The sequence below is a fragment of the Tauraco erythrolophus genome, chromosome 11 (assembly GCF_009769465.1).
Source record: "Tauraco erythrolophus isolate bTauEry1 chromosome 11, bTauEry1.pri, whole genome shotgun sequence".
In the NCBI taxonomy this organism is placed as follows: domain Eukaryota; kingdom Metazoa; phylum Chordata; class Aves; order Musophagiformes; family Musophagidae; genus Tauraco; species Tauraco erythrolophus.
Genome location: NC_141475.1, coordinates 21,390,731 through 21,405,361, shown reverse-complemented (window position 1 = coordinate 21,405,361; position 14,631 = coordinate 21,390,731).

Here is a 14,631-nt window from a genome sequence, read left to right as displayed (position 1 = left end):
TGTTAGAACACCTTTTTGTAATTTCAAGTGTAGCCCACACGTCAAAAACATTTGCTAGTTTTACTCTTAGTTGCGTGCCTCAGTGTATGTTTATCTATAACGTGTATCTCAATCCTAGCTCAGGAATTTCGTCACTGGTACAATGTCATTGTGCAATGGGAGCTTCTGCCTGGTTTTGTCTGTAGCTGCTCATGGAACATTTGTGTATAGGTGAAAACTTAAACCAAAATTTTTGGATTATTAGCTTCATTTTTCATGTTACCATGAACCTGAAATTCTACAGTAACTAATATTCCCTCATTTCCCTTACAGCTATTGTTAAATTGGATTACAATTTAATTTAGGGGTCTTTTGTGTTTGGGATCAACCATGTGGAAATTCATCAAACAAAATACCTTGCTTGCAGCAGTGCAATAAATTTAAATAAAAATGGAAATATTGAAGTAACTTTACTAAGTGACTAAAATTGTTCAAATGAATTACAAATGGTATCTAGATGAAATTTTAGAAGAGACTGTCTAGACCTACCAAAAAAGAACATGTTAAGTGAAGCTCTACCACTGGTAATCAGAGAACAGTAATTCTTTCACTCTTCTACATGTAAAATGATTCACTTAGAAAGAAATGTCTTCCATGAGGATGAATGATGTGAAAAGGAAAATGTTAAGCAATGATTTTTTTATAACAAGCAGAAGTTTCAAGTGACAGAAACACGTATTCGCTCTAGAGAATAAACCACAAGCAGTAAACAGGAAGTGGTGGTGGAAGGCTGGTTTGTGGCACCTTTACTCCAAGAAAAATCTTACTCCTGTAGTAGAACCATTAAATCCAGCAACTTAGTCTTAGAATCTTAATCTTAGAAATCTAGTCTCAGAAAAAAATCATATTGCCTTCTTGTAAGTTGTCACAATCTGACACTATAGGAATGTAGTTTGTAAGGCATTAATGAAACGTTTCCCTGTGGCTGCTCATCTGCACATGCATAATGCATCCAAAATATTGTTTTTTGGGGTTTTTTTAGATCTGTATCTATTCTTGGACATCAGGTTTTTGTACATAATTCACACAACATCCTGCGTCCCTGATGTTTTGCACGGTTTTATTTCTACCGCTTCCCAACAATTACTGTCTCTGTGCACAATTTCTTTACATAGATCCAAGCACCAATGTGGTCAAAAAGTTAATATGTTGCAGGGAAGCACAAAAGGGTTCCCAAAAGGTTATGAGCCTCCCTCAGGACTTCATAGCAGCCATGTTAGCTATATTCCTTTTAGATGGTAATATCTGGCAATAGAATTGCATGCTTAAATCAGTAGATAAGCAATTTATGTTCCCCCAGTTTGCTCTCAAAGCCTCACTGTTCTGAAGCAATCTATTGCTCTGCGATAGAAGATCCAGATTTCACTGCTCATCCTCTGAGTGTCTGGACCCTCTTTTCTCAAAGGCAGGAAATCATTCTGATTTCTGTGTCTTATAGTCTCTTCTGCAAGCTGACTGTTTCTGGCTCCCTTTTGCATTCAGTCTCTTTACCACAAAATACAAAATCTTCTTAACGTTTTTCCCCCCAAACTTACCTTGCAGTATTTTGGTAGCATGATATTAGCTTGCACTGGACTTTCCTCCCTGGAGCCTGGCATCAAAGTCCAAATGAGGTCATTAATCTAAAAAAGTGTAGTGGTCTCATCCTAGTCTTTGTTATGGACGTCTGCGAATTCACATCGCAGGAAAAATACTTCGCTCAGTCCAGTTCCAGTGTGCTCTGCAGACTCTGCTTGAGAGGAAGGCTCAGGGCTTCTACAGCGGTGTTGCTAATGGTCAGGACGGTGCAGCTCGAGCAGTGCTGTGTCAGTATCAGGAAGCTTTTACTGTGCCTGAGTTCCTGTCAGTGCTACTAATTCAATCACTTACATATGCAATAAATTCACATGAAAAATTAACAAATACCTAGCCAGCAGCTGTGCCCTCTATTTTTTTTTTTTTTTCCCAAAAAAATCTATGTAGCTGTAGCTTTCTCTTAAAATTATTTGGTTTAATGGTTTCTGGATGTTTTCAGCATGCTCTATATTTCAGTATTTGGTGAAAAGGAAATTTTTCTTTTATGGCTGAATGGTTTCTGAATATTAATCCATACCATTATGTTATTTAGCTGTTATTTGTAATATCTTGCATCAGGTTCTCTTCTAATTACATCTGTATCATCCCTTGAACTAAAAAGGTCTCTGCAGATGTCAGGTATAGCTCAGCAACTTGCAGTGATCTGTTCCACTCCACTCAAGATCTATCTGATTTTATTCTATTTTCCATCTCTAAGATCTACTACAGATAATTTTTGGTATGTTTATTACTAGTAATAGCTATAAAGGCAGTGCAGTGTATGGAGGTAATAGAACTCAGGACTCCTTCCGGCTCCTAAACAAGAATCGCTAGGGAATTGAGATCCCAACTATCCCATCTTTCCTTATTAACTTTTCCGAAACATTAGTGATCTTTTCTGGAGAGCTGGGATTCTACAAGCAGTAGCCCACAGCTCACATAGTTGAGTGAAAAAGTAGTGCATTCAAAAAAGCAAAAACTATGAGCCTTAACAGTTTTGTTGAAACTTTGAATAGAGTCTTTGAATAGACTCTTTCATTTAATTTCATTTCTTTTCATTTCATACTTTTTCACAACTCTGTATCTTGAAGAGCTGCTCTGAAGAGGTATCAGTACAGTAGGTGAGGTTTTTTTGCATCCCAGTCTGTTCCTTGTCCTCCTATAATTATCATATTATGTGTTATATGACTTAGAAAGCTACCCTGAAACCAAATCATGTTGTTTTAAAAAAATACTAGGTGTATCTACTGCACTAGATTGTTATTTTTCTGCATTATATGTGAAAAACAGGGAAACTAGAATAATGTTTCACTGTAAGCGACAGGTAAGCAAGACTTTCTAACTGAAGTAAGCAATGTTGGCTTGCTCCTGAAGACCATATCATTTGCTAGTGTGCCTCAGTGCAGCAAACCGATTTCTGGAAATCAATACTGGGCTCACAGTGTTATTCCATTTATTGTATTTCTTTTATTACCTTTTATTACGGATTTCGAGTATACAGCAGTTATGAAGTAATGCATTGAATGGATTGCATTACAGCTGACTAACCAGACATAACTGGGATTAGACTGGGACACTGTGGTGCAAAAAACTTGTTCTAGTTTCATAGAACCAATGGATAAAATCACAGGGGGTTCCTGAGCTATCTGCTAAAACATATGTTCAACCAGCTCCACTCTTAAAACTCTGACCTCCCACTCAGATACTGAGCCTGGTTCAGAATGAGATTCTCCTCCTCCTCCTCCTCCTCCTCCCCCCCACCTGCGGCTGGGGGTTGGACCCTGCCATCCTGCCCTTGCTTCCACAGCATGACTTCTGTGCCCAGCGCTGCGTGCTATCACTGGGCAGGATGCTCTTGACTGGACTTTGCTTCAGAGTTCCTTTGTTATTTTTAGTTTTCTTTATCCGTTTTTAGTTCTCTGCTATTGCAGTACTCGTCTGCTTCTCTTCTCTTGCATGAATCATTGTTCTATCCATGTCTTATCAGCAATATCCCAGAAGCAAGAGTTAAATTTACCTGGCCAGGTTTGCATGTTTGGAAGAGAGCCCTCTTGTATTTGGGATTCCATTATCTATATAGATCTTCCAACTTGCCTACCAATTCTGTTAGGCGAAGGACACTGAATCCTGTAGCATACTGTTATGCTATAATTTCTGTGTGAAATGTGGCAAAAAGCTCGAATTCAAATCTAAAGTTTATTTTTAAGATGACATTTCATTTTTTTTATCAGGATAAAAATCAACTGAGAATTAGAAACAAAAGTGGTCTCCATAACTGCTTGAATATGCGCTTCTGTATGTTTTAATACACCTGGATAACACCCTGTGAGGATGGAAGTGCTGTTATTCGTGTCTTACTGATGGACAAAACTTGCATTTAAATAAAAATACAATCCATTATGGGTTGGCCCCACTGTAAATAACTTGTAAACAGTGGATAAAATCTTGTGCAATTCCAGTGAAGGACTTAAGACTTAGCACATCCACACTAGGGAGAGTTTGATCTTGCTGGGGAAACAGACTTCAGTTGCTGTGACTGTCCTACCAGTACCTTTCCCACATACTGAACTGTCAGGTAAGGAAGGCCCTTTGCTCCTACATGCAGCTGATTATGCTAGATCTTCAAATGTCTCTCTTTCACCCCAGATCTGAGCCAAGTGTCACCTTTTTTAAATCCAACCAGTAAACAAGTTTCACAAAAACTGCGAGGTAGATTGAGTGCTTTTCTCATCTAACCTATTGGAAGAAATTGACTAAAAATAATGGAACCTGCCTTTCTAATAGAGTAAATCATATTTAAAACTCTTCAAATTGTACAATAGGTATTTTAATCCTTCGGTTATTTCTGCAGAAAGTAGATAATGTCCCACATACAAATGGAGTGTAAACAGGTACAAATCCCCAAAGCAGAATTTAGCCTACTTCTATACTAGTTATTCCCCTGTGCTCACAGGATGGAGATTTCCCTTTTAAGACTACTTTGAGGAAAGAAACAATGCTTCCTACTGTGAAAGACTGTAAACAAAATCCTGATTGCACTGAAATTAATGGTATCTTTGTCATTGATTTTACTTCAACCAAGATTTCACTGGATGGGGAGTAGATGAACATAGAGTAGTATCTTCTTAAATGAATCTTGCAGTACACGAGTACATGGTGCCATGATCATCTGCCAGTAATAAGTATTAATAAGAAGGTGATGACGTAAGACAGAAATCTGCTGTGCATTTCCTGTTTTGAAATTATGCTTCTCATATTTCAGAAATTATTTTACTTCCCATAAACACAAAATCTGATGGACTACTCAAAACTAAAACTAGAGGGAAACAAAAGGTAACCAGATACACTAAATAACTGTTTTTAGTGAGAACCTGTACATGTAAGTCAGAGCAGAATTTATTTTGTCCTTTATGAAAATGATTTAAGTACTTGAGGAGAAAAAAATGACAAGTATAGATGAACTTTTAAGCAGTGATTCTATTGCTTTTCAAGAATTTTCAGGAAGTGTCAGTTATAAGAATAAAAAAAAAAAAAAGAAAAAATACAGACACACAATTGTCTCTGACTAGTAAACTTAAAATATTCGGTGAAGTATTAGCAGTCCTTTGATAGGTATGTATTTGTCAGCTGAAGTGGGAATGATAGTCCCGCCATCATCGCAGTGGTTTCAAAACAAAATGTAATCTGCTACAGCAATGTCACAGTGAAAAAGCTACCAGTGCTAAGTCTCCACTTGTAGATGAGCCTAAATGTGTTCCTTTCGCACTTCTTGCTGATCCCTCTCCAAAAGATTATTCAGTTGAAGCAACTACTTTCTTGTCTGCTGAAATGCTGGGCAGGATTTTTCAAAGAATTGTAGAATGGGTTGGAAGGAACCTTAAAGATCACCTAGCTCCAATCCCTCTGCCATGGGCAGGGACACCTTCCACTGGGCCAGGCTACTTAAGTTTTAGAACTGGTGATTTGGCAAGAAAAACTAGAAATCAAAGAATGTCTGTCAGCAGTCATATATCGAAAGCACCATGCAGGCATTCAGCTCATGGTAGCTGAAAAAAAATATTGGTTGTTTATTGTGTGTTTCGGTAAGTCAAGCACTCTGTTTCCTTGTGAAGACCTGTGCAAAAGTCAGTAAAACACTTATTGTCCTCATATTTTCTATTTGCAGTTCTTCAGCCAACTGCAGTTGTTCAGTAGGCACACCAGGTACACAGGTTTTAGCCATCTGACAAACTTTGCCTTGAGACGTGTAGTCTTTCTAGTCTGTTTCTATCGTGTTTGGTTGGCCACTTCAGCAATGTAATCCTTCCGCTCCCTAATTCTGCATATATAGGATGGAACTTGAGCAAGTTTGCATGCCAAAAGGAACAGTAAATACTCGTTTGTAAATTCACATAAAATTACTTTGCTTGATGCTTAGCCAATACACAAAATACATACGCAACAACTTGAACACACTTTTTTTTTTTTTCTGTTGTGATTAATGAGTCTGAGTTAATTACTTGGAACTCTATTTGAAACTTTATTTATGATATTTGTCAGTGACTACTTGAGAAAAGGGCAGTGAAATTTTGTTACTCTTTGACAACAATAAAACACTTTGGAAATAAGCATTCATTTTTTGTGTACTGGCAGGAAAAATTACTTAGCTCATCAAATGACCGTCCTATTTCCTTGCTCAGTAAATTTAGCAATATGCTTTTGCTTATCTTTGACTAGCCATTATCCAGTGATCTCACCTATTTGGAAACTCTCTGCTGGCATGACTCTTGAAATTCTGAAATACGAGCAGCAAAATGATGCTCAGTAAACTGCAGTGCAGCAAATGCCAGCAACAAATTGCTGCAAGGCTGTAATGATATTATCAAGTTGTGATGGACTGTTCATGGACATCTGTCTGCCTGATACATTGTGGGATGCAAATGACAGCCATCATGATCTGAAATGCAGCACAAACACCAGCGAGCAGATCCTGAAGTAGTTTTATGAGCCTGAATTAACCCAGAAATAATTTTCTGACTCAATCTACTAGAAGGGATATGAGACTGACTGTAAGACATGGTTTTATGATCCCTTCAAAGAGGACAGTCTAAAGTAAGTTCAGCAGTGTTTCCTGACTAGGACTGCAAAACATAGGACTGAGTTCTCTTATTTCAGAGCACATGCTCTAAATAATGACCATGCCTTTTATTTCTGGAGCTCAGGAGAGAAAAGTGAGCTAGTGGTAGCATGGAGAAAAAGCTGTATCCTAGCTCTGCTGAGTTCAGGGAAAATATTCCTACTGGTTGTGATGGGGTCCAGTTTAGATCCTTATGCACACACGCTTCGGCTGTTATTAAAATAAATGTAACTTACTGTTATGCACTGTTAACACAGCTGGCGATTTCAAACCCTCCGTGCCTGCTTGCTGGAACATGAATACACGATGAGGAAAAGCTTGAGTGTTTCTAGCATGAACCATTGAGTTTAGCTGTATGGGGCAAATATATTTCCTCTGATTATTAAGGTTTTATATGTAGCAAAACTATCAGTTCAGCTGAGTGGGAGACTCGATAAGGAAGCTGGCAGAGAGAGCATTCAAACTGTAGAGCTCAGCTGTAGGAGTAGTCCAAACGATGTTTTGGATTAGGCAATAGGAGGAGAAGGGAGACTCATTCGTCAGCTCCTGTATGGCTCCATTAGCAGGAGGGAACTGAAGCCGTAAAGGTAATCAGGCTCTCCACAGCCATCACAGGAAGACTTTTGACTTCTTAACATTGAGGATTTTGGTCTTACTGAACAACAGTCAGGGTTTGTTTCTGCTGAAGTCAGAGAAATTTCCAAAAACAAGGAGGGTGTTGCTGGCTTATTGAGGTTCAGTCTTCTGCTCTCACAGGCAGCATGTCATACAAAGTATTTCATAAATTGATTGTGTTTCATCTTTAAAGTAATTGGGGTTTTTTTGCCTCCAGTATTCCAGTTGGAAGACTACTGGAAATCTTGATTGCTCTAATGATCAGAAACCTTCCTCTAATTTCCAAACTAAATTTATTCACAGCCAGTTAATATCCATTTGTTCCTGTGCCAGTTTTGTCCTTAGCTAATTTAGGTTTTTCCATATCTGGTGTCTATCTCCCTGATGCATTTACATGCTGTGATTATGCTCCTGCTGAGCCATCGGTTTGCTCAACGAAATAAGCCAAAATCTTTGGTTTCTTCTCATAAGATAGACTTTCCCTTTCCCTTAATCATCCTTCTTTGGACCCATTTCCATGCCTCCTTGACCACATCTGTACAAGATTCTCAACTAAAAATTTGCTAGTAACATTGTACAGTGGCACAGATATTTTTCCGACTATTCTAGAAAAAAACTCCTCTAAAACTAGAACTGCCTCTTTTTTTTTTTTATAGATATATCATATTAAAGGCTTATAGTCATCTTGTATGTGCAAGTCTTTCTTCTTAATAATTTCTAAATGATAGCTTACAGCTTAGGGTAGACATTTTTTGTTATTGATGTTCAACAGCATACTGTACCGTTAAATTTAATCATATTTATATTGTTGAAGTTCACACAGTTGCCTCTGTATAGTGACCTGAAACTCAGTACTGATGACGTTTTCCAGTACTGATGATGTTTCTCAGCATTGAGTAATCAACAAACGTAGTCAACATCTTCCTGTTTCTAGTAGGTTTATGGATGAAACATTAGACATCAGTTCCAACACTAATCCAAAAAGACCTTCTCTATTAAACTTTCCGCAGTTTGACAGTCCTTCCTTTAATGTTGTATTTTTCATTTCCCCATGACTGAGTTTCTTGCCCTCTTTACGTATTTTGTATTATTTCTTACTTTCTTCACCTTCACTAATAATTTCTTTTGTAGCACCGTAACAAATGCTTACCAAAGACCATATAGATCAAGTCAGTTACGTCTCCCTTGCCAAAAAAAAAAGAGGTTATGATAACAGAAAATGCTGTTAAGTTGGCCTGATGTTATCTTCTCTTGATAAATTCAAAGAGCTTCTTTTCCCTTTTTCTCTGTATGTTATTTGTTTAATTTCCCTTAAAGACTGTCCCATAAAACCTTGCAGATTATGGATAGCCATGTGGGGTAACTGAGCTGTTAGTTATCTTACAGTTTTCTCACATTATCTTAAGTCTTGACTTATTTTCTATTGTCTTGTCATATGACGTTATGTCTGGATTCATAACTAGACTATTAAATGTTTGCTAGCAAGTCTTCAATTCATATACCAGTTCAATTCATCAGCAGTTTGGGATAGAGATTATATAGTGCACCTCTGCATGAGCTTTTGCTTCACACGTTTGTAATAACTGCAGGATTCATACCCTTGTAACCATTTTGGTTTTGCACCATAAATTAGGTTTTCCATGATACGAATGCCACTTTGATATGGCTCTTAATCATGTAACTGAAAAGCTTTCAACAGTTGTTTTAAATCCTTTCAGAGTCTAAATAAGCTTTACTTTAGGCAACTTGTACTTTGCCCCTCTTTGAGGAGCACTTTGTCTCCATTCCTGATGTGTTCTTGGCTTAGTCTTAACATTTTAACAATTAAAAATATCAGTTCTGAAGCTTCTTTAAAAAATTTCCCCACATTCTTGGGATCCAGGTTCCTAATGCAACCAACAGCTTTGATTTTCTCTTTCCTGAACAGCACATAATCTTTTATTGTGAGTACTGCCGGGATAAGTGTTCTTTCACTGTATCCACATAGTGTCCAGCTGTTTTATAATCATTCAGATCCCTTTGTTTTGTTGCAGAGGTTCAGGGAAGCTTATGCATCTTAGTTTGATATACCTCGCCACACTGTGTACATCACCTGGATTAAGTGCAGTGGTAATATGAACAATGTTTTCTACTGCTCAGAACAATAACAGCACTTTCTTCCTTACTAGTTTCTGTTCTTTTGCCTTATTTTTCTCTGTTGTGCATCATTATTTTCCTGCTTTCTTTTATCTAACAAATTAGAGATAATAGGATTCTCATCTAACCTTCTGCTGTAATTTTTTTTTTTTTTTTTCCCCCCCACTTACTACTGTTGGTCATTCTTCCTTGTATTCCTTTTCCAAAGCCTTAAATAGTCCTGATTCTTGAAAGGAGTGTTAGAAGACAAATAGCAAAACATGAAAGTTCTCGTATACATCTGAAGCCCGTAACGGGAAAATTCCCTTCCTTGTTCAACTTCAGTAAACGACAGCAGAAATAACTCGTCACTTTAGGGCACATGTTGAGCTCCACTTGTCATTATTTCATTAATCACTTCTATGACATTACTATTGTTATTTCTATGACAATAGTGTCCAAGGCCTTAGTGAAGACTAAGGCCATCCTGATACTTTACATAAACAATATTCATCTGTTCTTCTGTGTAAAATACCAGATAGAGACTTTCTTCAGATTATTCTATTAGGGAGGATACTCCCTTGGATTTTAAAAAGCTCTGACTAGTTACCATCACATTAAAATGTGATATTTTCCTCTTAGTTTTACATAATACTCAAAAAGTTTCTATTTATTATAGTCTTTGCTTATTCCTACATTAATATTAGTAAAATTGACCTTAGTAAATTCTGTAAACTTGAACTCAAACATTCAGTGTTACTTATTGAGAAACAGATCTCTATACTCCAGGGTAAGCTTAAACAGGCAAGTATCATCTCTCAATTGACTTTTAATGAATAGTGAGTAAGAGCTCCTGAACCTTTTTCTTGATACAAGTACCATCAGAAAATGCTGAATTAGAAAATGCATTTCATAACAGCCTTTCTGCCCCTATTCAGGATATGCTGTAGTCTCTACTTGATATTGTTACTTTGGAACCCAGCTGGTGACATTAGGAAGACAGGAATTAATGTGAAAAAGGCTTGGAAGCCAATTATTCTCTTATTAACATCAGTATGATTTCCACTTACATTCGCTCGTGTTAAGGTAGATACGGCTGGCAAATTTTAAACTTTGTTTCTTCAGCTTTTGAAAACTAGTCTATAAAGCTAAATGATTGATCTGAGGGAAAAAAAATACAAAGGAAAATTTGACTGGTCCTAAAATAAATGCATGTCAAGAACATTCTAAAGTTTTCATTTCTACATGTCAGTGGATAAGAGTATTTGAATTTCTTTTATGTATCTCATAACGGAAAACAAAGTCTTAATGTAATCAAGAAAGATTGATTGTCTGAATTCATTGCACAGTACTTTCCTTATCAAATATGCTTTTGTTATTACACTGACAGATTCTAAATGCATAGCTGTTATTGTGTATGTTAATCGAAAAATGCTGTCCAAAGACGTTTGTATTCATATAACTTGTATTGTATTCAACATCCATATTAGGACAAGAGGCATTTTAAGGGATTGATATGAAATTAACAGTGGCAAGTTATCAGAAGATAGTAGACTGCTCTAAGACAAGTGAACACGAGGCAGTAGAGTGTTCCCATATTATACAGAGAAAGTTACAAAGACTGTAGTGTGGTTACTTTTCTCTAGGGATTGCCAAAACAGATAACCCATGTCAGAAAAGAGAGTTCATGGATATGGATCTACCGTACAAACATGCTGTAGTGGCTGTAGGTAAAAAGGCAGGCTGCTCTTTTAAAGCCAGCTCCTTTCCTTTTCTTGGTGGTCCCTATTGTCTCCTAATCCAGATTTAGTTTGTGAGCAGTGAGCTCTGCTGGCAGAAAAGTCCTCAGCCATCAGCTTGCTTCTTTCTACTCATGGCAGTGAACGTCGCTGTGAAACGCTTTTGCCTGGTCATCAAGTGCTGCTGAGAGGTGATGCAGTCCCTGTTGCATGTCGCATGCAGTCATGACAGGGGTGAGCTTGGCTGCCCTACTGTGGCCAGCATGAATAAAACTGCAGTGCAAATGTGGTAGGAGGCAAAATATTTCAAGAAAGCCTTCAAACTCAGATAAGGACGAAAAAATGAGCAAATGGGACAGAATGAGAAGAAACACTGGCAAATCTATAGGCCATGGAGAAGTGGAGGAAGGAAACCTAGGGTTTACATCTATTATGCCAACTTGATAGCAGTTTAATCAAAAATGTTTGGGAGGAGCTGCAGTAATGCTGAGACATGTGACTAATCATGCAAACTTTGGAAAAATCACATTCAGGGGCTAACGTTAAACTTTGGGTTGTGTTTTCTATTCCTGGGAATAGGTAATCTGATGAGATATGTTGGTTTGTTGTGGGTTTTTTTCCATTCAGTATAGTAAGTTTCAATTACTTGATATTTTAGACTTTTACTTTATATGCAAATAAATCATTGGAAGTGAAACTCATGTACCTTTTTCAATTTCAAAAGCCTAAGAAGAAAGCCATGAAATGTCAGACTGTTCAGAGTCATTGTAACCTGGCAGAAGAATTTGCTGAATATGGTCTTTATGATCCTCAGGCATTTTATTAGTAATGTTATTGGACAATGATGAAAATGCGTAACTACAGCAAGTCATCTCCTAGTTTACATGTCATGACACCTGATCTGGAAGACAACTACTTCTCTCGGTTTTGCAGTATCAGCTAGTTCTGAAATAGACTGCGCAAACTTACATTCTGTGATACAAACAACTAGTAGAATCTTCCTGTGCTGGGTATGTAAGAAAAAAAAAAAGCTGGTCAGATTAATTCTAAGTACTATTCCAATGTCTTTACCATTTTTTCTTTCTAACTATTGCAAAAGGGGTAGCAAATTGAACTAGATAGATGGCTTTAAACCGACCTGGTTTAGACATCAACCTCCTTTTATTTTGAAGTTTCTGGAGAATCTGCTTGCTTAGAAATAAGATATAGTAAATTAGGAATTATTTTCTACAGATGAATGTTTATGAGACTGCACTTCCTAAAGGGAACTCTAAATTTCTGTATGTGATTATCTTATCTTTCCCCTCCTTTGACACACCTTGGATATTTCACCCTGATCTAGCCTGGGGACTTTTTTCCAACTTTTTTGCCTCCTCCTTTGCATAGCAGTTTCATCTGCATTTTTCCATTCTGAGACTGCTGGCCTGCCTTTTACTTTTTCTGATATATTAACAATGGGTCGCACTAAACTAATTCGTTTTCAAAAACACATAAACCTAAACTTTCAAACAAGTATAAGTGAAGTAATTGAAACAGACTCTCTCTCTCTGTAGGTCTTCGTGCAGCTGAGTACTTTGCTATCAATCATCAATACTTGATTTTAGTAGTTGTGCAGGCACATTTTAGGACATTTGAAAACATGATTTAAAAAAAAAGAAAAGTAACTGCTACTCAAGCTTAGCATACATGCTTGCTAACCAGAGCAGACAATGTCGGTGGGGCAAAATGGATGCATGGAAAGGTGACTCGGATTGCTGAAGCTATATAATGAAGCTAGAGGTAAAATCCAGGTTTCTAGGTGTGTAGTTTAAAGAACTAGCAACTGCATCATACTGCCATAAATTGTGACAATAGTCGTAGATTTTAAAAAAATACAGCACGATTTCTTTGACTAAACAGTGCCTCTATTGTGAAAGCTATATCCTGGATTTAGACTAACGTATTTATACAAATAAATGACAGTGCTAGCGACTGTTGGTTTCCTATGTTTTGAACGAATTTAATTCCAGAATAGAGGAATGGATCCTTATTTAGTTAGTAAGTGCTCCTCTTAATTTGCATCCAGCAAAAACACGCTCTGTGCCAAGAGTTTCTGAGCTTTTGCAAGGTTTTCTGCTAGGTTCTTGCAAAACTGCCTTACAGCTTCGAGGAACGCTTCTCTATACCAGCACTACAAACACTCACAATTCGTACAGTTTCAGTCTGTGTCTTAGCCAAAAGCAGTGTATCACCTACTTTCTTTGAATGAACTTCTTTCAATGAAAGCAAGCTCATTATTTTTAGCATGTTTCATTTATAAGCAGTTCATAATCTGGTGTTCAAAACCTTAAATGCTGCCGGTGAATAACTGGGAAATATCAAGACAAAATGGAAAACATACCACCATAAACACTGCCCTAGTATTGTGAGGGCTTTTAGAAAAGGCTTGTAATAGCGAAAAATTATCAGTTTATGATAATGGAATTTCAGCTAGGCTAGGAGTTATGATTCATCCATGTCACTAGGGATCAGTTAGCATTCCAGCTATGTGCCTAGATTTTTAGAATTTTGTAGCTTAAAGTTATTAAGTTTATGTTGATCTTAACAGCTGAATGAAGATTCAATTTAGCATTGAATTCAATTTCATTTTGTGCATATTATTTATGGGCTGTTTTATCCATGTGAAAATGCATAGCTGAGAGGTTACATTTTTTTCACTCATAATTGATTAATAGCTTGGGTTTTATGTATTTTAGGTGGCAGTGTAGCCAACACTATTACAGTATTTTGCATCTGCAGCTAATCTTGAGACAGTCCTGCTTCACTTCTCCCAGTGAGTTAGCTGTGTCTTAACTGTTGAAAAATCAGGGCAAAAATACTTTTTTTATAACTTCTAAAATATTTAGCAACACTTTCCAGGCCCAGTAAAACATGTGAAGCCCTTGAGGTTTCATCTTGCAAGAATTTTCATGTGTACATAGTTATTTTTCTGTAGACCCACTACGATCATACAGATGTGTATTTGATGACTGAAATCTTACTGAAATGTGAATGATTAATATGGATCATTTCAGGTAAATATAAAATGCTAATGGTAGAATCTTAAGTATCTTTAATAATACAGAACACACTACAACAATTAAAGGCATGAAGGGATTGCCTATACAATTAAAATTTAGGAGACTATCTGATCTGGAACTTGGCCAAGACATTGTAACTAACAAGCCTGTTCTTGCGAAAAAATGCCAGAGGAACTCTGATAGCCATGTGTGGTCAAGATTTCTGCTTTGTCTAAATTAAGCCATCTCAAAACATAATGCTACATAAAATCCCATGCCAGTGTTTGGCAAAGCACTTTTTCTGTTCAAGCATTTGTGCTGGAGAAAGCTGACTATATACAGCATCAAGGCAAACAGTTTTGAAGGCATTTATTTTGAATTTCCTGGGAAGCCAAATGCTTCTGAAAATCCCATT